Source organism: Equus quagga, chromosome 5 (genome assembly GCF_021613505.1).
Source record: "Equus quagga isolate Etosha38 chromosome 5, UCLA_HA_Equagga_1.0, whole genome shotgun sequence".
NCBI classification, from domain to species: Eukaryota; Metazoa; Chordata; class Mammalia; order Perissodactyla; family Equidae; genus Equus; species Equus quagga.
The window spans coordinates 114,221,145-114,247,971 of NC_060271.1; the positions used below are offsets into that span (position 1 = coordinate 114,221,145).

A 26,827-nucleotide genomic window follows, 5' to 3' on the forward strand; every position below is an offset into this window, starting at 1 on the left:
TATTTATTAAAGAAGGTATTCCAGTAATCAAGACCTCTGAATATTTAAAAAGAATCAGAGGGGCCGGCCCGGTGGCGCAGCAGTTAAGCACGCACGTTCCGCTTCAGTGGCCGGGGGTTCGCCAGTTTGGATCCTGCTTGGCAAGCCATGCTGTGGTAGGTGTCCCACATATAAAGTAGAGGAAGATGGGCACGGATGTGAGTCAGGGCCAGTCTTCCTCAGCAAAAAGAGAATAATTGGCAGCAGTTAGCTCAGGGCTAATCTTCCTCAAAAAAAAAAACAAAAAAAAAGAAGAATCACAACAGGAAACAGATACAAAATTTCAAACGTCATCATGCTTTATGAAATGTTAGACAAACAACAAAACAGGTCAAAACCCTTAAAACAGAATCAGGTTTATCTGGGTACTGAGCATATTTTTAAATATCTACTGATAACTTGACAGGGCATGTACAAAATCCTTCAAGTACAAAAGGAATATCTGCTAAGAACTGGCTTTTTGCTAAACTCTAGATCTGAACTTCTAAGACGTGGGGTGAGGGGGTGGGGGAGTGAGGGCAGAGAAAAAGACCAATGGAAAGTTGTGGCCCAACAGTTAAAATTCACACAGGGCCCAGAATGGTTTCTGTTTCTACACCCTCAGCTTTGCTTTCTCTGAGGCTCAGGTCCTCCTCTTCGCATTAAAAGACACTACAGGAAGCTTCTCTCCAGTCTTTAATTTAATTTAAAGCTTTTCTTAATAGGGGGAAAAAAAATTTTGCAATAGTGCTACTCTATTGGTAAACCCTGCAACTACCTTTTGCTATCCACTGTTTGCTTCTGTCTTATTAGCCATCAGCTAGCTCTGTGTTTAGACACGCACCCCTAAACTCCCTGAGGCGCCGCACTTCACATTGTAGCCATATATACCTGCCGCCCACCCTTCCCCATCGAAGGCTTTGGCATGTCTCTTCCTCACTTACTAAACTATTTCACATTTGATATGATTACAAAAAAATATATATAGTTAAAGGAGCTTAGATAGAATCTAATAAAATCTTTTCATCTTAGGGGCCAGCCTGGTGATGTAGCGGTTAAGTTCGCAAGTTCTACTTTGGTGGTCCGGGGTTCGCCAGTTCAGATCCCAGGTGTGGACCAATGTACTGCTTATCAAGCCAATGCTGTGGCAGGCGCCCCACATACAAAATAGAGGAAGATGGGCACCGATGTTTGCTCAGGGCCAATCTTCCTCAGCAAAAAAAGAAGAGGATTGGTGGCAGATGGTAGCTCAGGGTTAATCTTCCTAAAAAAAAAAAAAATTTAAAAATTTTAAAAAAAGCTTTTCATTTTACAGTGATGAAGCTGAGGACCAGAAGAGTTAAGAAGACTTTCATAAATCCACATAACCAGTTAGGACATCAAGTCTTTTCTGCCTTCTGCTTCTTCCTGCAAAACTGCTGGGAATCACAGAACTGAATTAACTTTTAAACATGTATTTAAACACAGACTTAAACAGACATAAAGGGACGTGTCACATGAATATACTGGGATTACTCAGACCAAGCCTAATCTAGAATTACTTTTCCAACCTAGGGTAGGTTTATTCCCTAATCTCTCAATCATTTGTTGAATGATTCAATAAATATACAAAGAGATTCCTACTGTGTGCCAGGCAGTGTGCTAGTCAATTTGGGATACAACAGTGAATAAGATAGACATACCAAGCTCTCACAAATCTAATGGTCTCTCCATCTCCTCCTTATGAGCTCCTCCCTGGCTCTGCATTTAATCTAGTCCCATTCTACATACCTTCTTCCAAGTCTCAAGAGTTTGATTTAAGAATTATGGTTATGAATTATGCTGGCTATATACTTATTTAGAATAGCTAAAATTTTAAAAATAAAAAAACCGGCAATACCAAGTGCTGACAAGGATGCAAAGCAATCAGAACTCAAGCACATTGCTGGTGAAAATGCAAAATGGTATGGCCACTCTGGAAAACAGTTTGGTGGGTTCTTAAAATGTTAAACGTACACGCACCATATAACCCAGCAATCCCACTACTGAATATCCAGGACAAAAAACAACTTCTGTTGACACAAAAACCTGTACATGATTGTTTATGGCATCATTACTTATATTTGCCAAAAACTAGAAACAACCCAAATGTCAGTCAGGGGTAATTGGATAAACAAACTGTACTATACCCATAGACTGGAACAGTACTCAGCAATAAAGACAAACTACTGACACATGCAACATCCTGAGTTAATCTCAAATGCACTATGCTGAGTAACGGAAGCCAGACCCAAAACGTATGATTTCTTTTTTACTATATGATTTTATTTATATGACATTCTAGAAAAGGCAAAACTACAGGAGGAGGAACCAGATCAGTGGTTGCCAAAGGTGGGGGAGGGGAGAGGGTTAACCAGGAAGGGGCAGCACAGGGGAGGCTTTGGCAGTTGAGGAAACTTCTGTTTCTTGATCACAGTGATGGTTACAAGACTATGCATTTGTTGAAATTCACAGAGCGTACATAAAAAAGTTATTTTTACTGTATGTAGGATAAAAAATCAATTTAAAAGATTATGCTATGTGAGATAAAATCTGACAGAATAGTCACTATGCTCTTATGATTTAGAGAATTCTACATTTCTGGATTATTTCAACTGTAATAATATGTAAAATACATCAAGCTTTTAGGTATGCCAGGAACTGTTTCATATATTTCACATGCCTGAACTTAACACTCCCAATACTCACATGCTATAGGTACTTTCATTACCTTACACTTTATATATAAGGATATTGAGGATGTAAGAATATTGAGGCACAAAGTGGTTAAATAATGTGCTCCAGACTCTACAGCTAGTAAATGGTAAAGCTGACATTTGAATCCAGGTAATTTGTTGGCTGAGTCCACACACAGTCTAAGATGCTACACTATGCTTCTTTTTCAAGAATGTATCACTTTTGTAATTAAACACATAAACACACTTTAAAAGAGCTAGTCCATAAAATAAAGATGTCACAATTCTAAACTAAAATTTTAACACCTCATGCAAAACTTATTCTGAATTTCAGAAGTCCACAGGAACTTAGTGAAGAAACCTAGTGTCTTTCTTACCTTAATATTCCCTAGTACCTAACATATCGTATAGCACACAAAAACCTGGGAAGAGCTGAAGACAGAGGTTGCCAGCTTCTGCTCAAGGAAAGTTTGGTTAAATATAGTAAATTAAACATCTAGTCTTTTAAAATCCTTTAAAACAAAGGCCAGATCATTGAAAAGTAATTACAAACACTGCAATTTAGTATTTTTGTGTATTCTTTGTATAATACTGATAGCATTCTCAAAAAAAGCCATTTGGAAAAGAAATAATCATAATTTAAAAATGGCATATCCATGTTTAATGGATCCAGAGATAAAAAACTAAACTGGAAAAGCTATGCCTACTTCAAAGTAACCCAAGAATTTTTTCCTGTAAGACCACTCTCCCTCCAATGAGTTAATAAGATCTCTCACCCCACTAACTTCCTGGCTCATAAGCATCTGATTCTGATGCTTGCCCACGCTGTCTAATCAGGTCTGATTCAAATGACAGCAATATCAAACAAAGGCAAAAGAGAATACAAGAACCAAAACATAGCCCACCTGGACTTCTTATTCAGTTGCATATATTATTCGTGGAGTATGACAATGTGGGAGGATATTCCCTGACAAGGATTAATGGAATCCATTAGGGATACCTACAGTTCCATGCTCAGGAAAGAAAGATATTATACTTCATAAAATCTCCTTAGTTTACTCACGTAACAATTCAAATGTTAACTAGCATTGCTCTCATAGTCTAACAGGGAAGCTAAGTGTTCTGAGAAATGATTGCAGTTCAGTGTGATACATACTATAACAAAGGTATACAACAAGTGTTATGGGTAGATCACAGCAAAGCAAAATGAACTCTGCTAAAAGGGATTAAAGGAGACATTAGACTCTTAAGAGTATGAGAGACTGGGGGAGGAGACAGTTTTTTTCCAGGCAGTAAAACAAAACATGCAGAGTCACAGAAATCTTGAAATAGCATGGCTTAAGCAGGGGACTATAACTCATTGGGTATTAATGAAGTATAGGGTAGGTACACACTGGGGAGCTGAAAGAAGTCACAAGGGCACAGCCCCTAGGGACAAAGTGTACACATCCAGGCCAGTATAGTCAAGAACACCTTTAGCATGTCACCCCACATAGGAAAAACCTGGCATATGACTTATGTTTAGGATTAAAAGTGCTATGGTACATATAAGCATGGACTCAACTAATATACAGATTGGTTTTATTAAAGCCTTAACAGCAAAGAGCTTAACCAGCAAAGAGTTCTGCCCTTTAAAACTGACAGTCCGTGGGACTTGTTGGCAAAAACCCCAGTCAGCATTGACAGATGCTAGTATCAGAGAAGTCTGTGAGCCAGGAGCATCTGATCCAGCTCCACCACTCAACAGCCTCAGGATCATGACCATATCACTTAAGCTGGATGCTTACAGGTGAGGAGGTTGAGAAAAATTCTCTCAAAGGCCTACCTTTTGAACACCTAATATTTGCCAGGCACTTTACAGAAGGCCCTTGGTTTTTATACATTTAACATCTACAGATTCAACTATTCATGAACAACCCAAAGATCTATGACATGTAAGTAATCTGTAATTTTGCTGAAATTCAAAGTTGCAATTGGAATACTGCAAGGCTGGTCTCAAAAAACAAATCATTTAGATAGCAATAATCTGGCCAACTGTCCAGTATCCTAATCTCAATGGGCCTTTATTCTGTTCTACTTATCTCACATGAACTTAGTGGGGGAAGTGATATACCATAGAGAATTTGTTAATTTGAGGTTTTAAAAAGACCCTGCTATATACCTTAACAATGTCAAGTGTGTCCTAAAACAAGCACTTCACAAACATTCTCATCCAATCCTAACAAAAGCCTCAAAACTAGGGTATTAATTTTATCAGTAGTATTTACAAGTGAAGAAATAAGGGACTTGGTTTCTTAACAACAAGTCTCTAACACTTTATACTGAGAGAGGTGAGATAAAGAACCTATAACCAGGGGTATTCCCAGAAAATGCAGTGGGAAGTTCAGAACTGGGACCAGTAAAAGATTTAAAGGCCAACAAGTAAATAATGGGTAAGAAAAGTAACAGAAAGAGTTAAGCATATTGTTTAAACCATTGTCTTCTCTGGAAACAAACAGGGTTTCTGGACTAGGGGATACCCAGATTAGGGCACAGTTACCACTCTAAGAACAGTGGGACTAACTGACCATAGACCTACTGAATCCAGAATGCTGAGACCCCAGGCAGTCTCCCCTCACTGGGCTCTCAGATGGCTGGTGACAAGATTTTAGTCCTAGTCCACTGCTCCCCAGTAAAACTTTCTGCAATGAGGGAGATGTTCAATAGCTGTGCTATCCATTATGTAGGCAAACTGCTGGATGAGGCTACTGAGCACTTGAAATGTGGCTAGTTCAACTGAGGAACTGAATTATTAATTTAATTGTATTTAAATTTAAATAGCCGCATGTGGCTAGAAGCTACTGTATTGAATAGCACCAACACTAAGCAGACCACTGGAGCACACTTCTCTAGGGAACTGACCAGACCATGAGGAAAGATGAAAACATACAAACACTGGTGGTTCCTTAATAAACAGTCCACCGAAATCACCCTACAGTGAAGCTGAAAGTTCATATAAGCCTCACATACATGCAAGCTTCTAACTGGCTTTTTAAGTCCCTTATTTTTTATTATGAAAGGATAATGAGACATCTGAGCAAAGAATTCAACACATTAGAGACTAAAACAGGGAGAAGTATACTTAAAGGAAACAAACTATTTAAGGAGAAGAAAATTATCTTTAACATTTTCAGAAAGACAGGAAATACTACCTCCAGTAAACAAGAATAACATGTTCTTGTGGGAAAAAAAAAATTTAAATAAAACAAAGAAAGGAAACATTCAGAGAATAAAAGAGCTATTAGAAGTTTAAAACATAGCAAATGTTTAGCAAAAGTTAAAAACTCAACAGAAGAGTTAGAAAATAAAGCTGAGGAAGTCCCCTAAAAAGTCAAGCAGAAGATAAAGAGATGAAAGTAGAAAGAATATTAGAGGACCAAGACAGGAGGTTCCACACACAAATCATTGGAGGGGAGGAAATCAGCAACAAAACAATTCAAGAAAATTCCCCTGAAATGAAGGACATGACATTCCTCCTTAACAGAGCCTGCTGAAAGCTAGGATAATGGATGAAAACCATTATCACCAAGGCATATCACTGTAACTTTCAGAATAAAGGAGACAAAGGACATTCTACAAAACTTCTAGAAAAGATAAAGACAGGGCACATACAAGGGATCAAAAATTGGATTGACTTTGGACTTCTAGGTAGCAATACCAAAAACACGACAAAAACAGAACAATGCCTACAAAATTCTCAGGAAAATTATTCCATCCAGTCGCTCTATCAGTCAAGTGTAAGGACAGCAGAATAATGCTATCATACCCACAAGGTCTCAAAGTTACCTCCCATATAATCTTTTTACAAGAAGTTATTGGAAAATGGCTCTGCCAAAACAAAAGAGTAAACAAAGACTGAGGGAGACTTGAAATCTTGGAAACAAGAGATCCAACTTATGTGAGAGGTCAAGGGAATCTCCAAGATGATCATAAAAGGAGATCCCAGGATAACAGTCATGCACAAAACAGAGAAGGCATCTAGCCGAAGTTGGGGAAGGGTGACTCAAAGAGAAAGTCTTTCAAAGTTTTGTCACCAAAATCCTAGCTGCCAAACAAACCATCTTTTTGAGCCAAGAACAGAATGCCCAGGTGAACCTGCCACAGATTCTAATCTTGAAGCTGTGCTGATAAAATTCCTGCTCTCCTTCCCATCTGTGGCTGCCAGATCAGCTGAAGACACTCACTTTATGTATCATAAGTACTCTGCTTTGACCTACTCCTGAGAGGTGGAAGGAGGGCATGGTGAATTTAGGAGAAACTTCCCACCAGACAGCCAACACCTGCAGAGTCCTGCCAGATGCCCTGACTGTAGTAAGCCCGGGACTATAGTTTTCCAAGACTCATTTATGCTGAATTAGCCCATTACAAGGATTTGGTCAACCCTCTGGGAAGATGAGGTCTGACTATCACCCAGAGACTCTGTACCCCAAGAAGTCTTCATCTAATGGTGGTAGTGTTAGACACATTATTTTTACTTCTCAAGTTTTCAAAAAAATTATAAACATATTGTTTAGGGATACATACATAAGTAAAATTCTGAAGTAAAATAATGACTAATATAAAAGGATAATAGTTGTCATGGTGGGGGGGGGGGGACGGGCGGCTTCTAAGGTACTGGAAACATTCTATTTCCTAAGAATTGTGGCTAGTTATATGTTCACCAACAATAATTTAAGAATATTCTATCAACAGCTATTTTTGTCTGCACACACTGTATACTATACACTCTTCTAATTATATGCTGTATTAGCAACAACAACAAAAATGTTTTTATAGATTACCATCCTTTGTGGAAACAGGGAGGGAACAGAGCTTTCACTTTTTAATTCACATACTTTCATATTACTCTAATTTTATAAATGATAAATGTTACTTTATAATTAAAAATATTTTACTTATAAAAATTTTAAGAACACATTAATCAATTGAAGTTTAAACTATCTCTCTGTTACCATCCCCAATCAAATACTCTGCTAGAAAAAGCAACCCTGGGGAATCAGTAGAGACAAATATATGGGACACTTTATAATTTTTCCAAGACTATGCCAAAATAAATAAGCAACATGTTGATCTTGATTCAAATGACAAAATCAAATACATAAAATGAAAGCGTGAACACTAATGTCAATTATTGCATATATATAACAATTATTGCAAAATGATCACTTAGCAATGAAAATAAAAATGTTTTATCAGATAGCTAAAACAATCATAGCCTGATTATTGAGATTATTCTACAATCTGAAAGAATTTAACTGTGTTCATTATTTAAATAATTTAAGGGACATGCTCTTTATGTACTACTCTTGTAAGCTAGATGAATACTTCACACCCATACACAATCACACTGATTTAGTTTTTTCACAAACATAAGTGAAATATTTATGAGTTAATTTCTTTTAAATCCACCAATACATTTTAAAATCCCTGGATGCATGTTAATTTGCATGACATGATTCTGATAAACATTTCTGCATTTTTCAGAATTTACTTCACATAAGCACATCTGTCTTGCCTGCTTTAATGATATGCTTCCTTATTCCCCAATGAAAACCTCATTCATTGTCCTTTCAAGTCTCAAAAACCAGAGGCTCACGGCTAAAATTAACATTCAATTCTAGAAGCAAAGATTACAGTTATTATCTCTTTCTCTTCTCATAATCTTCTATTTTTATTCCTGTTGGCATTATCACATACATCTTTTATTATAAATCACTTTAAATTCGTTAGGAAGTAAATTACTAATTAAAAATAAATTTAAAAGACTGTCATCTGTAGTGATCTCTTTCTTTATTTCACTAATTAATTAAAAAAAAAAAAACCAAGTCTCTACTAAAGCACAGTATCAGGAAATCACTAGAAATTTTTATTTAAGAATTTATGTTCAAGATATTCTGAAGACAAAAAGGTATAGTCCTTTAATAAGCAAATCACCAAAAGAAACAAGTAACAAAAATAAGCCAAAAAGACAGAACCTAAAACACCTTTTCATATCAATTAAGCATTCATAGGCAGGCAGGGGAAGCTGAAAGAATAATGTATAAAATAATGGATAAAGGTGCTCTGGCACCTTTACCTGTTTGGGAAAATGACACAGACAATAACAGGAAAGGGACAAATACACAGTTTCTTTCTTCCTGAAGCAACACAAAAGAATACTTTCCCAGATACCAAAAGAAGGTACAAGGTAAGCAGGCATTCTAGTGAGAGAGCACTTAGACAAAATAAAACCAGTTTACCAATTCTAATAAAACACAACAGGACCGTTAAAAAGCAGAATGGAGTCAAACCTCAGATCTACCCAAAATGAAGAAAGAAGAATTTTCAATAATCAACTGGATTTCAGTAAACAAGTCTGTTAACTCCCTGGGGGAGGAGTCCACTCTCAGAGTTCTTAGAACTAAATGAGGACATCTAGGATTATGTAAAATGACACTACTTATCTCTTATGCTCATGAAGTTTAGTGAAACAAGAAATTATCTGTATAAATATTGATAGTTCTCTAAACTCTGATGCAATTCTTTTCCTTAAAATATATTCAAAAGTTAACACGTAGAAAGAAGCAGAGAGTATGATTCTATTTACCTAAAGCTGAAAAACATAAAAACTAATTTACAACACCAGAAATAAGGGCAATGGTTATCCTAGGAGGTGTGGAGCAGGGGTAGTGAGTGGACAGGGCACAGGGGGGGAGGGAGGTTCAAGGATTTGGGTAATGCTCTGTTTCTTCATTTGGGTGATGGTTACACTTGGTGTATACACTTTATGAAAATTCACTGAGATGTATACTTGTGATTTATGCACTTTTCTATTTGCATATTTCAACAAATATTTACAAAAAAGTTATATATATAATTAATTTAAATTGGATGCATTATAAGAAATCCAATTTGATATATCCAGTTTATGGGAAGAAAATATAAATGGTCAATAACCAGAAAGAAATGTTCAACACCTCACTATTTCCAGGAAAATTCAACTAAAAACAACAAAACACCATTTTTGTCTCACAGATTGGCAAAAACGTCTAGTTTTGCCTTTGATATTCTAAAAATCATTTGTCGGTGTCTTTGCCTTCACAGCTGGAGGAAGTATAAACATCAGAGGGCAAACTGATAAGTAGCTATTATAATTTTGAATATGCCCATCATCATGAATTCCTTTTCAGTATCTACCCTAGAGAAATTCTCAACAGCAAGTAACAGATGTTTCACTGCAGCACTGTCTGTAACAAAAAAAAAATCAGAAAAATAAATATCCATCGATGGGGGAAGAGCTAAACTACGGTACATTCAACATTATGAAACACTACACAGCAACTGGAAAGAATAAAGTCAAGCTATATTTTCTGAAATGAAAAGCTCTCCAAGATGTATTGCTAAATGAAAAAGAGTATGATACCATTTTGGGAAAGGGGTGAATCACATCCCCCCCAAAAAACTGTATGCCACATGGTTTATATAGATAAATGTAAATACACATAAATCTGTCTAGAAGGATGCACACCAATGTTACTATGGTCGCCCCTATGAAGATGGAAGAGGCTTTGACTAAGAATAGTGATCGAAGAGGAACAGACCTTTCTGTAATGTTTTAAAAAGAGAACATTTCCATTTGATACTTATATAATAAAAAGGAAAGAAAGAAGGAAAAAAGCAGCAGCTTAAGCATAGCCAAAATAAATCAGTCTGCCAGTAATGCCTGTTTTTCCATGATCCCATAATCAAAGTAAAAATGATTAAATGTTGAGGTAGAAATAACCCATACATCTCAGCCAAATTACTGTTTGCCATACTTTAAACTCAAAGCAAATATTTACAGGTAAATTAAAAACCACTGAAAACATAAATTGAGATAGGAATGATAAAGAACCCTTGGCAAACTTAAACTACACCGGCACCCCCAAGAATCCTTGGCCTAACAAAGGTTACTCAAAAACATCATTTACTTTACTTTATAGCATTTATCTCTTGAAGTTTAAGCTCATGTTTTGCTTTTCCCTTCATGAGACACAGAGCTAGCCAGTAAAATGTATAATTAAAGAACTAAATAATGGAAGTGTATAGACTGTCAGAAAACAAGCAAGGAGTTTACTGAAACTCTTCCTAGAGGCGAAATACGAACCCATGAATAAATACAAAAGTCTCATAAGGATAAAGTTCTAGCAGAAAAGTTATTTAAAAAGTTACCAAAAATAAAAAGTTATCAAAAACAGCATGTTCATTTCTGACTATACTCCTGTCTACTTTAGTCAAAAGCAAACTTTTAAAAAGAAAGAAAAAGGAAAAAGTTAAAATATCTGTCTAAATTTACCAAGTTATTTCAATCATTTCACTTAAACAGAGAATAAGCATGAGAGTCATTCACAGTCATTAAAAACTCATATAATAATATCTCTACTATTAAACACTGACCATCTTCAGGCAAGATACTGGAAAGAATATTAACATCTAGTCTTTGCCCACCTAGGTGGAGAGAAAAGAACAAATCTGAAAAGGAGAGAAGGAAGCAATACAAAGAAGTAAATATTAAATGTCAAATTCATGAAAAATCATTAAGTGTGATAATCAGTTTATAAAATCTTAGAAGTATAGAGCTAGAATTAAGATTACTAAGCTTTAAACATCTTTTGAATTCACAAATGATGCTCTCATTACACCAATGAAGGAAGTGAGGAGCAGAAAAGTTGAGGGACCTGACTTGTGCTCATAGTGGCACAGCCAGTGGTGATGGAGCTAGGCTAAGATCTCCCAACGCCAGTTACCAGCTCAGCCTTCTTTCCATCCCAAAGGGATCATAGATGGCTAAAGCAATCAACTAAAACATTCAGAAGGAATTAGGATGCACGCACACAAGGCCTGGGGCTGGAGGAAGGATAGTACTCAGTCAAGCTAGGACGAAATGGAAAGACAAAGAGGTCGAGCACTTGACATTATTATAGTGCACACTGTACAGTGATTGGTTAGTCACGAGGAGGTTTTCCCCAAGTCTCTGGATTCTTATTGGGTTTTGTTTCTTCCAAATTTTTCAAACAATATGAATTACTAACATTTTTTAAAATGAAAATGTCACCAATTTTTTTCCACATAAATGGCAAGCACATTCATATATTTCAACAATTTCCTGTTATTACACAAGGTTTCCTTTAAGATGTAAAAGTTAAAACCACATACACCCACACTAAGTGAAACATTACTATATAAAATCATTTCAGAAAGACTGGTTAGTACAACTCTATTATATCTCTTACCACTTATTCCAGAGCCTACCTTCCTTGTTCAAATTATTTATTATATAGTCCCCAAAATGTTAAATATAAAGTACCATATAACCCAGCAATTCCACTACTAGATATAGATACCTAAGTGAAATGAAAATATATATCCACGTAAAAACATATACATGAATATTCAAAGCAGCACAATTAATAATAGTCAAAAACTAGAAACAACCCAAATGTCCATCATTTGATACACGGATACACAATAGTAGTATAGCTATCAGTGGATATCATTCAACAAAAAAAGAAATGAAGTACTTGATGCGTGCTACAACACAGATGCACTTTGAAAACATGACATTTAGTGAAAGAAGCCAGTCACAAAAATCCACCTATTGTATGATTTCATTTATTACGAAATGTCCAGAATAGGCAAAGCTATAGAAACAGAAAGTGGATTAGTGGTTCCCTAGGACTGGAAGCAGGTGGAATGGAGGCTGTTAATGAGTATGAAGTTTGTTTGGAGGGTAAAAAAAAAGTTTTAAAATTAGACAGTGGTGAAGGCTGCACAACTCCGTGAACAGTCTAAAAACCACTGCCTGTACACTTTAAATGGGTGAATTGTATGGTATGTGAATTATATCTCAAAACAAAAAAGTTAATTAGCTGGGAGATTACCAAGACATGAATAATTTTAACCAACTCTACCCTGGAGGTCATGAATGCAACAGGAAAAGGGAAATTATAAGGATAACTACCACCTCAGAAACTAGAAACAAGAGCACATGCAGATAAAGCCAGAACACAAAAAGGGACCAACAACTAGACAGACTGAAATCACTGAACAGAAAAAAGAGGAGACAGAAACACAGCAAAATGTTACCAATGGCCATCCCTGTGTAGTGAGACTATGGTTGATTTTCTACTACATTGTATACAAAAGTATTATTTTTACTTAATAAAAAAAATCCCAACAATATTTATTTCAAAGTGAAAAAGTAGGAGCCAAGATTTCTTAAGGGACTGAATGGGGCCCATGACTAATACATCATTAAGGGTAGAGCTAACCACTAAGGAGAAGTATAAAATGTGAACTATACAATATTAAAACACTGGCCCAATATTATTCATATTGGAAATACGAATATGGATTCATATTTCAATGAATTCATATGAAAAGAATTGATATTCTGACATCAATAATTTTTTTCTAATATAAATTATTGGTATTCACTAGAAGGCATAAAATACCACTGTTCTGGGGGGAGCATCTAACAAGTGATTTGACTGGACAAGGAGTAAAATATTTTTCTTTCTGTTACATACTACAACTGTTCGAAACAACACAAACTGATCACAATATTTCTAAAATATATAGTTACATCATTACCTTTAACAAAAGACTTTTTAAAAGTTACACATTAATACAAACTGAATGAAGACACCATCATTTTGCAAATAAAGTCAATTATCATTCACAGTATTTTTTCTTTTAATAGATACAAGCAAAATGAAGAAAATATTTAAATGTTTCCTCTCCACAATTTATTCTTCATGCAGCAAAGGGTAGTTTACCCATAGATGATTCATGAAATGTATTCAAGGGTTCCTAAACCCCGGGAAATTGTATGTTATGCAATATATATGTATTTTTACGCAGAGAGGGATCCCTAGATTTTTCAGAGGGGTTTGTAACTCAAATGAAGGTAAGATACTACCGCTTTAGAGAAACAATTGAACAGCAGCCTAAAATGGACTTCTGTTGCAAAGGAATTCTGAAAACGTTCTTAACTCTCAAGAAACTAAGCTGTGCAATTTTCATCAATGAAACACATTTATCAAGTATCTGGGCAATGAGGTAGAACCAAGGATAAATCATATATAGCCATTATTCTGGAAAAAACTTTAAGTTGGGAAGTCGAAAAACTCAGAAGTATTGTAAGCAAAGGTAGAAATATTATAGATAATAATATTATTTTATTCATATTTATTTGTACTAGGCTTTGTTTTAAAAATATTTGAGGGACTGATGCCATGGCCGAGCACTTAAAGTTCCATGCACTCCGTTACGGCAGCCCACGTTCATGGGTTCAGATCCCAGGTGCAGACTTGCTCCACTCATCAGCCATGCTGTGGAAGCATCCCACATACAAAATAGAGGAAGACTGGCACAGACGTTAGTCCAGGACTAATCTTCCTCAAGCAAAAAAAAAAACGGAAGATTGACAATGGATGTTAGCTCAGGGCGAATCTTCCTCACCCAAAAAAAAAAACCAACTGAGATGTCTTTATTATCTAACACCTCATAATAGGATAGAATCAACTAATTTTTGATTCAAAGTATTTCAGGTTGAATTTCATTAACAGTGCTGTCATTCATACATCGTGGAATTCTTGGTGAACACTCAAATGTACAAAACATTTTTTTCAGATTTCTTCTGAAAGACAATAACTGGGTTTGGGTTCACGTGTAAGGGTATATTTTATACAAACAATAACAGAGTTAATATCTAGAACATCTGTTTTGCTATTAAAACATTACTTCTGTGAACATTTTTTTCCCTAGATTTGCAAAAATCAAAATACATAGCAGATGCAGAATGACCTTGGAACTCTCTCCATGTATTTTAAAGTGTTTCATGTAGCATTTTCTTACCAGTAATAAATAAAAACATACATGGAGAAATTAATATGAATGCCAATAAAAATATTTCATTTGGAAACAAAGTTCATGAAGACATAAGAATGGCAATTGATATTTATCAGATTTTTAAAAATTATTTATAGAATTTAAAAATGTACTCTATTTGATGGACAAAAGGAGGTAGTTTTCAGAACAGTATAACGAATAAAATATTATGAAAGACACCTCTGAAAACTCAATTTAAAAACCACACTGCCTATAAAATCACCTACCATGGGAAGTCAGAGTTGACAAGGGGCTTTAGCGGTAATTTAGTCCGCTGGCTTATAAAACTTTTTGGCCACAGAACCCTTCATTCAAAAATCTCACCAAGAAGTCTCATGTGTAAAACAAAAGCAGAACAGCTCTGATTCAGAGCTGTCTCCACCCCCAGCTCCACCTCTCGCCTTCACCTAGACCTCTCCTCCCTACGGGACATTCAAGAGCATCGTCTGACAGTGGTCCAGGCGAACCTTTCATATTCCAGATGAGGCAACAGACATCCAGACTCACTTTTCCCTTCTGTTAAGAGAAAGCCATATCTAGGCTGCCTGGTAGTTTGTTAACTCTTCAAATGATCTTTACATAAAGTCAGTCACAAATTCACAAAATTTTTGAGATAAAAGGGACTTTAGGGAAGACCAGGACTTCTCACTCTCAGTCTGGTCTCTCTAGTCCACTCTGCCACTTGCCACTTTTTTCAGAGACCGTTAAGAGACACGGAAGAGAGAGAAATACTGTAGAAAGAAAGTGCCTTCCACATAACATTTTTACTCTCACAACTCTGAAAAGCACCAATTTTACAGCTTGAAGAAAGTGAGCTCAGAAACATTCAACATGCCCAGACTACATAACTGGCAGGTGGCAGAGCCAGGATTTAAACTGCATCCATTTAACTCCAAAGCTTGTGCTCTTTCCGATAAACCACTATACATTTGTGTAGCACAAATGCCTGACTATAAAGAAAGGAGGAATCTATGATCCAGGCAGAGAAAAACACCCATATATTCTCCAAAATAGTTTCAAGGTGATAGGTATCTACTAACACGAGCGCCCTAAGTTAGCAGCACAGAAATAGGGTTGTGAAGAGTATGGTTGACCACCCATTAAGAAAAAGAAGAAACAAAGTAACCATCAGACCAACAAAGCAAAGTCAGGTTTAAATTAATGAGGCATAGCTGCACGCTGAATGTAAAGACAGTTTCAGAAACACATATTCAGGAAATCAACAATGAGAAATGGAATTGCTGCACTTCAGCAAAAGCAGTAAGTCAGAAAATACCAGACGAAAAAATTACAGTCAGAAGGCTGCCACAAAAGAGTAAATTACACTCTACTTAAAACGAAAATATTTACAAAAGAGCAAAATGTCTTTCAGATGTTTAACAAAATATCAAAAAAGTATTACTTCTTAATGCAAAGTCTATCATTTAAATAAACAAAATCTCAGTTTTTCTCTAAAAGATATTTACCCTTGATTACCTGGAATCTTGATGAAAACAGAATTCAACATATAGGCTAAAGTCAAAAGCATCAAAGTTACATTACAACAGAATCCCACATAACTGAAAAACTTGAGAAGCAACACTCTAGGAGCCATAGGGGACAATGCTCCTCCAAGAACTGAAATGATGAAAATAAAAAGGAGCTTGAACTGGTGCTGGGGTTGCTTCGTACTGTGTTCTACTCCAAGCATCTCTGGAAACCCCAGAAGATCAGAGAGGTTTGGAGGATAAACAGAGCACATCTTCCCTAAGTGTCAACTTTACTATATTTTGGAAATAATACTTCTACCTTCAACACAACCACACAGGGTAGATTACAAAATTCTCATGGAACCTACAATCCAGCAGGGGAATCAAACACTCAAATAAGTGAACAGTGATAGTGTAATGAAGGATATGACAGCATATACCAAGGGCTGTATGCTCTTCTAGGAAGCCAGACAAGGATTCCTTGACTAAGTAACAGTGGTAGAGCTGAAATAGAAAAATTTTGTTTTTGTTTTGGCTTGTCTGTGCGTTTCCTGGTGGATGGAGCAGACGGAGATGGGGGCTGGGCAGGTAGGAGCTGGGAGAGGAGAATGTGTGTGACAGCCTTGTCTCTGAGGCAGGGAGGTGTTCGCTGGGTTCAAGGAACTGAAATAAGATTTAGATTAGCGTTATTATTACAATAATACACCACCTGCAGAGTATTAAAATAGGACCATATTCTCTTTACAACCTTGGAGAAGGAGGCTTTTAGTTGACATGAATCCACTGCATCTGATATCACACAGTACAGTATACCACTTTCTTTATGCTCTCTCATTGGACCCTTGTGGCAACCTGTGAGAAAGAGAAGGTAGGAATTTTATAGATGAAGAAATGGGTTTTGCCCATGGTCACAAAGCCAGAAAAATGGGAGCTCTGGTGGTATCTCTGAACCTACAGGACGTCCTCCAGAGTTACTACACATGCATACACATGTCTACCACCTACATGCTATCCAGAAGAAAGACCCCAAGAAACTCCATTAACTGGGAGGCCGCTCTGTGCCAGGGGCAGGGCCAGGGGTTAAAGGTACAGAGTGCCACAGAGCTTCCCTTAGCCAACAGATGAAACCAGAAAGTGTAATCACAATACATGATCTGTATCTCCAAAGGAAGCAACATGTCAAAAATAATAATAAGCCCTTAACTACCTCACTTAAAAATGAAAAATTTTTTCATATTAATTTTTAGAAAAACCATGAAGCAAAGAAGTTTTGCACCTACTGACTGTTTATAGTAACACTCCTGGATTCATCGCCCATTGGATTCATTCTCCTTTTCTAAAGGGTAGCTTCAGAGCACTAAAGAGCAAGAGCAGCCGAGCAGATCCCAAAACCTGGGATTCCTGTTCCAGCTCTACTACTAACTACACTGTGTAAATCTGAGAGAGGAATGCCAAGCCCCATCTCACACTCCCTCCCCTGCCCTTTCACCCAGACCCCTGGCTTTCTTTACCTGTGAAACAGAAAGCTGAATCTAGATCATGGTTCTCCATGGGGGAGTATACCCCCTAGGAGCATTGTAGAAATCTGTTGAGACTTCTTTGGTGTTTATTTTTTGTCTTCTAGCATAATCATACCTCATACTATACTTCACATTATTTTCCTTTTATTTTTCCTTTATATTATAGTTAGGGAATTATATTGATTTATTTTAATTATGGGGGTAAAAAAACTTCATTAACTATGAATTTCATTTCAGGACACTAAATATTACAAAATGTTTATTATAAAAAGGGGGCTCTGGGTTAGACAGAATTAAGAATTAGTTGACTAAAGATCTCAAAGGTTTTTTCCAGTTCTGTAATTTACTGAGTCTATTAATAGTTTGAACACTAATAATGTGACAAAGAATACTGATAAAGACAGTGAACGTGATAATTTGTGGGCAAGAACAAAAAATTCCTAATCTGCTTCTGCACTTGATTAAATAATTAAATTTGTAAGAAAGCAATTATATCCCACTGCCTAGGATGTTATATATCAGAATACTATATACTTTACTTTTAAGAAAGACTAAAATGTTCAAAAAAATTACTATTACAGTAGGAGATTGGGAATACAAGTTCAAAAGGACGCCATGGCATTAGCAAAGAATCAGCCCATATGTCCCAATCATCAGTTTCAAAAATCACATTTTACGGGGCCAGCCCAGTGGTGCAGCAGTTAAGTTCACACGTTCCATTTCCGCAGCCTGGGATTCACCAGTTTGGATCCCACGTGCAGACACGGTACCGCTTGGCAAGCCATGCTGTGGTAGGCTTCCCACATATAAAGTTGAGGAAGATGGGCACGGACATGAGCTCAGGGCCAGTCTTCCTCAGCAAAAAGAGGTGGGTTGGCAGCAGATGTTAGCTCAGGGTTAATCTTCCTCAAAAAAAAAAAAAAAAAACACATTTTATGAAATGGGCATAATGTGAAATGAACCCTGAAATATTAAGATAAAGTTAAATAGATCTGGTATGCTCCCCTCCAACCCAAAACAGAGAAATTGGTAATACATGTCCAAAAAAATCAAAAATTATTAAAATAGAAAGGCGATGTTTTGAAGATCAACCTTCTTATTTCAGGAGCTTTCGAGGAGCGGGGAAATCCAGATATCAAGAGGACATGATATTCTTTACCAACCTATTCTACGTTACTGTAAACTACATTATTTATAAAATACATTTTTTAAAAAGTGATAGAATGCCTACTACTATGGACCAGACCATATACACATACACACACATGTGTGGCGTGTGCATGTGTTTATATATTTATAGGTTTATATTTTTATATATCGTTACATTTGATTATTGTACAATCCTTCAAGGTACATATTATTGTCCACTTTTTCTTATGAGGAACAGGAGGTTAAGAGACATTAAATAACACAGGGATTTCCAGCAACGAAGACCATATGGAAAAAGACTTTCAAAAATATGCGTAAAAGCCTGTAAGCAAGGAGAAAAAAGTTGTCAAAAACTACACAAAGTCGACTTTAGGAAAGAGTCCAGACAAGCTTCACCTATTGACCTAATATTACCTATGAAACTATTTTTTACTAAGTACCTGGTGCCTCTAAAGATCAAGCACTTTCACATATGTTATCTTAACTTGATATTTCTCATATTTTATCTTATGTGATACCATATTTGGCAAAATATTTATCATTTGACAGTCTCCACTAATCCATACACAAAAGAAGAGATGAAAAACAAATCAGTGGCTGCCAGAGGTTAGGGAAAGGATGTGACTATAAAAGGACAGCACAAGGGAGTTTTTTGGAGTGATGGAACTATTCTATTTCCTGATTGTGTCAGGGGTTAAACAAATCTATACATATATTAACATTCATAGAGGTACACCAAAAGAAAAATAGTCAATAAAAAAAAGTTTAGGGGCCAGCCCAGTGGCACAGTGGTTAAGTTTGCGTGCTCCATTTCAGTGGCCCGGGGTTCACAGGTTTGGATCCAAGACCTAGCACCACTCATCAAGCCACACTGTGGCAGCATCCCACACAAAACAGAGGAAGATTGGGACAGATGTTAGCTCAGTGACAATTTTCCTCACCAAAAAAAAAAAGTTTAACTGCATCTCCTTAACAGCATGATTTAGAAAGTGGATGATATAGAATATTTCTCCTGGAATTCATCTCCTTGCAATACCACAGTCAGAATATGCTTTTAGCTCAAGAAATAAAATAACTTTGTAGAAACACTTCAGTCTTTTGATAGTTCAGGTTGTTTATGGAGATTCTAACTAAATAACTACAAATTTATTTTTTTAAAACATCAGTAAGTTCTCTTGGCATATCAACATTAAAAAATTCAAGGTATTATAACAAAGTCAGGCTTTACAAAAGTAACTGCCTTCCAAATTTCTTTATGAATTCCACTACATGAAAGTCTATATTTAAACTAAGTTGGGGCTGGCCCTGTTGCCTAGTGGTTAAGTTCAGTGCTCTCTGCTTTGGTGGCCCAGGTTTGGTTCCCAGGCATGGACCTACACCACTCGTCAGCAGCCATGCTGTGGTGGCATCCCACATACAAAACAGAGGAAGTGGCACAGATGTTAGCTCAGGGCGAATCTTCTTCAAATAAAAAGAGGAAGATTGGCAACAGATGTTAGCTCGGGGCAAATCTTCCTCAGGAAATAAATAAATAAACAAAGTTAAAGTCTCGACTCACAATCATTTCAAAATCAGGAAGGAAGAGGAGAAATGTACTGAGTATCTACCTCCATAATGTGACAAACACTACTGTATTCTCTTTAAACTGTCTCATCTCACTGGTCAAGCTCCCCACTCCTCGAAGAGAGATTCTTTCCAATTTCACAAAGAAAGAACATGGTGTTCAACAGGTTAAACAACATAGCCCACAGCTGCTGGGCTAATGAGATAGTGGAGCCAAAGTAAGCCAGAGTTTTAAAAGAAGAGCAAATTTTAGTGTGCCTGTAAATAACGGCATAAATTCACAGTATGCGGAAATTTATAAATGAAATTAACATCAGAGCAAAATACTGATTTATCATCTCTAAAAATAGACAACTGTCAAGTATTTGCTATGTGATATAAAATTCTTCCAACCAGGGAATCTGAGATGATGCCAACAGGCCAATTTCAAGCACTGGATTTAACCAGTAACCAAGAAAGCAAACTCTTCAGTATTTCCTGTTACCAACAACTAAAAATATCTAGCATTTTAAGTCAAGAACATAACTTATTAGTGATGTCCATCACATAAGCAGTACTCAAGGATAAAATATCATACACTCAAAGCTTTTTTTCTCCCCTCAACTCCACACTTAAGGAATTCAAATTCCTATGCCTGGAATTCAAGGTCTTCCACAATCTGGTCCAAGTTAATTTTTGAAAATTCCCCTAACTATTCAGCTTCCTAACACTCCACTCTAACCATGGCTGAATTCTTCCTGTTCTCTAAGCTCAACATGTACCTTCTCATGTCTAAGCTTTTGCTGACATATTCCCTCTTCACTCCACTTAAGGATATTCAATCCATCCTACAAGATCAGCTCAATTCTCTCCTCCTCCAATAACCCTTCCCAAACTACTAGTTCAAAACTGTTTTCCTCCTTTCCTCAGAACTCCTATATGACTTATTTGTCCATTCATGATGTACACAGTGTTACTGTAATAAACTGCTATTTATTTCATCTTTTCAGGTGTGTCTTATTTCTACAGGCCAGAGATCTGTAACATCTATTCTTGTTATCATCCACAGCATCTCACACCTATTTGGGCACCAGAATATATACATACATCTTTTTTTGATTTTAGGTGACAAACTAATTTAGGATGGTACTTAAATATGTTTATATATGTGACATAAATAACTAATATATGCTCGACCTAGACAGTATTACACTTTCCCCTTCAGAATAGAAACTTTTCAAACATGTTATTATCTTTCCCAAGTCTAACACCTAAATGATAGCTTCTGAGCAGAGAAAAGCCACTGGCAAATTCCTGTATTTCCTTTTGATAGCACTCATTATAATTACAAATAGTTTACTGGTTATCATTTGGACATATACATTTCTTCCTAAAAGTCCAGGCAGACCTTTTATAATATACAAAATTTATAGAATACTACCACAAATGCAACTAACAGTCTAAAATTAAGGCATAAACAACCAACCTTGCAAGTGAAAACTGTAAACAAAAATTATTCACTCTTAAGAAATTAAAAATAAATCTACAAACAAAATATAAATACAAGCTGACACTAAGGCCACTTGCTAAGCTTAAAAAAAATCCAGTGGGTTGTTCATGTACATACTACCACACTAAATCATAAGATTCAAAAATATAGCAAATCGTAAGGTCACATAGTTTAAAGAGGCAACACAACCTAATGGTTAAGAGCACAGGCTCTGGGGCCAAACTGTACAGACTGCACTAATTCCATTACTCACTAGACTAACTGTGTGGCCTTACCTCACCGTGTCCCCATCACTGATAACAGTACCTGCCTGATAGTGTTACTGTTAGTATTAAGTAAGTTAATATATGTGAAGTGCTTAGAAGAATGCCTGGTATATGGTAAATGCTTAATAAATATACTATGCATTACATATGGTGCAAATATATCTATTCTTTCAATTATTTTATCAAACATATTCAACTTATTAAAACAAATATATATTATTCATCTATGGCCAAGTGGGAGACAATATTTATGGATGCACTTAGGTTTACCAGATATGCACGGTTTTTTCTGTCCGCTTCAGTAAATTAGTTTTCTACCCAGAGGAACCGCATCATCTTTCTCTCAGTTAGGACTCTCTACAACAGTACTGTCCAATAGAAATATAATGTGAGTCATGTATATAATTTGAAATCTTCTCGTAGCCACATTAAAAAAGTAAAGAAAAAGAGATAAAATTAGTTTTAATAAATTTAACCCAATATACTTAAAATATTATCATTTCAATATGTATCAATCTAAAATAAATTACTAAAATAATCTACATTCTTTTTTTCATACTAAGTTTGTGAAACTGCTGTGTATTTTAAACTTACAGCATATCTCAATTTGCTCTAGACATATTGCAAGTGCTCAGTACCATATGCATTTACTGGATACCATCTTGCACAATGCAGCTTAATACACTTCTGCACACAGGAGTGCATACTGATGACTACAAAGTAAGATTAAATCTACAAAATTTTTATGCTGCGTTAAAATAAATTTCTTGAAAAGAAATATTTAGGCATTATAACTTATGAGCTTTTACCTTAAGACTTCTCTGACAGGAAGCACTTCAAGGCCCTACTTTCTTGAATCCTTTATTTATGAAGTAAATTTCCATTATTTATGAAGTAAAGTAACCTGGTGTTGTCAGTAGGGGCTCCCAGGAAAATCTCCTTTTTGAGTCCTAGAACCTCCTATAATGAAATTTACTCCTCTTCAACATCAGGCTTATCCCTAAACTAGCTGAATCCTGTGGTAGGACAGGCTAGGGGTTTGAATCCCAGCTCTTCCAATTAATAACTGTGAAACTTCCAACCTGTTACTTCCTCAATTATAAAAATAGGGGTAAAAGCAGTACCTACATGTCAAGGAGTTTTTGCAAAAATTAGACGAGTTAATACATGTAAAGGGAGCAGCAACTGTTACAGTGAATATACTTGGTAAATACTGTTTATTATTGTTATTAAAAGAAGACTGATATAGCTAGATTAAAACGCATCTGTTTGAATTTAGACACAAATGCTTCATCTGAAAGGAAAGAGTGTGACCAGCTTTTTGCAATGTTTTAAGAGTAAGGAGAGTTTCGCGTACACAAGCAGCCAGAGCCCTGACTGGCTGTCTTCAGGCACTCCCCAATCCCTGTCCTAGAAAGACCTGAGGGCAGATTAGCCTTTCTTCTTTGACCAGACGACAGAGCTGGTTCTTTCCCCACTGCATCTTCCCTGTGTTGTAAGAAGCTGTGGAACTCCACTTCTTTTTGGAGTGGAAATCCTTCAGTTTCCTGCCACACTGAGTCTAGGGAGGTAGAAAAAGTAAAGGTAACACTGCATTTGCTTTTATTTTACTCACACCTTGTGAGGTGCATTCTCTGCATAAAATCCATTCATTTGGAGGGGAAAAATCCTGCTTATCAAATCTACCTCTGAAATAAAAATCCATCTTTAATCAGATTAAGCTACTTGCCAAGGTCACGGAGTGAGCTGGTGGCAGAGCTAGGCCTAGAACTACAGTGGAAGTCAACTGTTCTCAACTCCAACTACAATGAAGTCATTTGATAACTGACCAGTACAAGCAAAAACTGGGATTGTGGCAAAGAATAATTTCAGACTGAGTCAAAATGATGTGATGGTTTATTTAATAAAATACAAATTTTAGAGTCAATAATTTTAAACATTGTAACAGAGTCTAAAGAATCTCCTTAGGGTCAATGGGAAGCTGCCTTTATGAGTATTATTTGTTAATTCCTCATGGAAATACAGTGATGGTATTGCAAAAAGACAGGGAAGATGGAATTCAGGATTGTCAAGAATCTAATACAAGCTTTGCACTGGCTAGTCATATACACTAAACTCTAAGACTTTTTCTAGGCCTAAAATTCTAAGTATCTATGAAGAGGGATCTAAATCCATGCTGCCTAAGAGGGTGGGATCTAGGCGAATTTGTGGTACAAAGGAAACATTTATTGAGTGCTAATGATTATTTCCAGAGAAAAAAATGGAAGACAGCATCTAAGAGCCAGAATCTGAAAAAGCAAGATCCAGGGAAACAGCCTAAAACAGCCAAGCTGTTTCAAATATAAATCATTAAAAGGAACCAGAAAGCAAGCAAGATTCTAAAGGCAACTCTCTCAGGCAACCGCCATGTTGGTGAGAGATATTGCTGCAAAGTCAGCACAGTCTCAATCCCAAATCAGTCACTACTAGGCAAGAAGCCAACATTACCTTTTCTCCCCAAGTTATAAATAGGTAATAATCTGCTATTACTTTAGCAGCAAAGAAGATTGCATATACATGACAAGATTTGAGTGTAGGAATTTTTAAAAACTCACAACCAAAGTAACCTGATACAAATTTACTAATATTCATACTGATTCTTGTGCTTCACAGTATCTGGGTCTAACTGGAACACGATCCAGGTGACTTATTGTAAAAATTACCACTGCACAAGCGAGTATTTCTAAAGAGAACAGTAAGAAAAAGAAGGGTTTTTCCCTGAGTTGATGCCTGAAGACCTCTAAAGTTTTGATGGTTTTCTTTTTAACAGCTTTATTGAAGTATAATCCACATACCATAAAATTAACACATTTGAAGTGTACATTTCAGTGGTTTTTAGTAAATTCAGAGTCGTGCAACAATCACCACAATAATTTTTTAACATTTTCATCACTCTCACCTCAGGCTGAAGAGCACTTGTGGTCTCCTGTATTTAATAGCTCTTTTTCCAGTTAGCCACAGAGTTTCCATTCATCTGGTTCAGGTCTTAGCCCAAAGGTCACTTTCCCAAAGAGGACTTCCCTGATCACCCAATTGAAAACTGTAACACCAACCCCTTGTAACATACAGGCATCGTATCGCCCGCCACCCCCACCCTCAATCCCCCACTTTAATTTTTTCACATACTGATAACATTTAGCATTCCAAATGTTTTACTTGTTTACTGTCTGTGAACTCCAAGAGGGCAACAATTTTGTCTATTTTCTTTACTGCCTGTACCCCCAGGGCCTAGAAAATGACACTGTTGTAAAAGTTTAATGTTTGTAGAAGGGGAAAGGGGAGGGAAAAGAAAGAAATGAAAGTGGCTCCACTACTACAAATTTTACTAGCTTGTAAGATCTTTGTTCTAATTTATTAAATTATAGGTTTTCAATAACATTATTCTCCTGTAGAATGAAAGTCTAACCAGAAAACTAAAATAAATAAAGTTAATTAAATTTAACACCATTGCAGAGACTAGTATCTACACCTTATTTTAAAGATTTGTTCCCAACTTTTCATTTCTACAGTCTTTATTGAGTGCCTAAACTGTGTACCAAGAAGAATACAAAAGAAATAGAAGACAAAGTCACTTTCTTCCAAAGCCTACAGTCTATGTGAGCAAGACATGCAGAAATTAAATGCATGCTGCTTTTTTCTGCTTTTGTTTTTGATTTTTTAAAAAGTATGTGAATAGCAAATGCCTAATAAGTACCATAGAAGTTGGGGAGAAAAATGATAATCTAAGTGAACTGGACTAGTCAGAAACTGCCTCCTAGAGGAAGTAGTGTTATTCTTATAGGTGAAACTGAGGTAACAAACAGAACCAAATACGTAATGGCTTAACACAATAGTTTATTTCTTACAAATGTAATACTAGCAGGGTGGGGAGGAAGGTTCAGGCTGGTGGACAACTCTCTTCCACAGAGTCATTTAGGGATCCAGGCTGTTTCCATGCGGCTCTGCATTCTCCTACTTCCACATTACGGTAAGCAGTCAGCCAGCAGAAGAGAAAGCAACACAGAGAACAGCCACATATCACTTCTACTCACATTCCAGTGGCTAGAACTCAGTCACATGGGCAACAAGAGCTAGTTCCAGGCTCAGGAAGAAGAGAACAAATTTTGGTGGGCAGCTAGTAGTCTCTGCCACAAGAAGGATTTGAAATGAACCATAAAGGATGAGTGGAATGTAACTGGGAACAAAGGAACCACATGAATGAAAACAAGCAAGTCAAAACTAAGCAATACAATCATGAGTCGCTTAACGATGGAGATATGGTCTGAGAAGTGCATCATTAGGCAATTCTGCAATTGTGCGAACATCATAGTGTACTTACACAAACCTAGATGGTATAGCCTACTACACACTTAGGCCTTATAAAATAGCCTATTGCCCCTAGGCTACAAACATGTACAGCATGTTACTGTACTAAACATACTAGGTAATTGTAACACAATAGTATTTGTGTATCTAAACACATCTAAACATAGAAAAGGTACAGTAAAAATACAGTATAAAAGATAAAAAATGGTGCACCTGTATAGGGCGCTTACCATGAATGGAGCTTTTAGGACTGGAAGCTGCTCTGGGTGAGTCAGTGAATGAGTGGTGAGTGAATGTGAAGGCCTACGACATTACTGTGCACTACTGTAGACTTTATAAACACTGT

At 36.4% G+C, this 26,827-nt stretch overlaps 1 protein-coding gene across 6 annotated transcripts in view; it reads right to left on the bottom strand.

Moving 5' to 3' along the window:
• The window catches only part of LCLAT1 (lysocardiolipin acyltransferase 1), a 189,664-nt gene that overhangs the window by 122,588 nt on the left and 40,249 nt on the right, over window positions 1-26,827 (bottom strand). Inside the window, exon 1 of one of the 6 annotated variants that reach the window (XM_046662155.1) lies at window positions 3,638-3,658. The exons of 4 other annotated variants lie outside the window; for them this stretch is intronic. The gene's annotated coding sequence lies outside the window, so the exon portion shown is untranslated. Of the gene's footprint in view, window positions 1-95; window positions 116-3,637; window positions 3,659-26,827 lie in introns of those variants that run through there. One more of the 6 variants, XM_046662154.1, reaches the window with a different exon arrangement.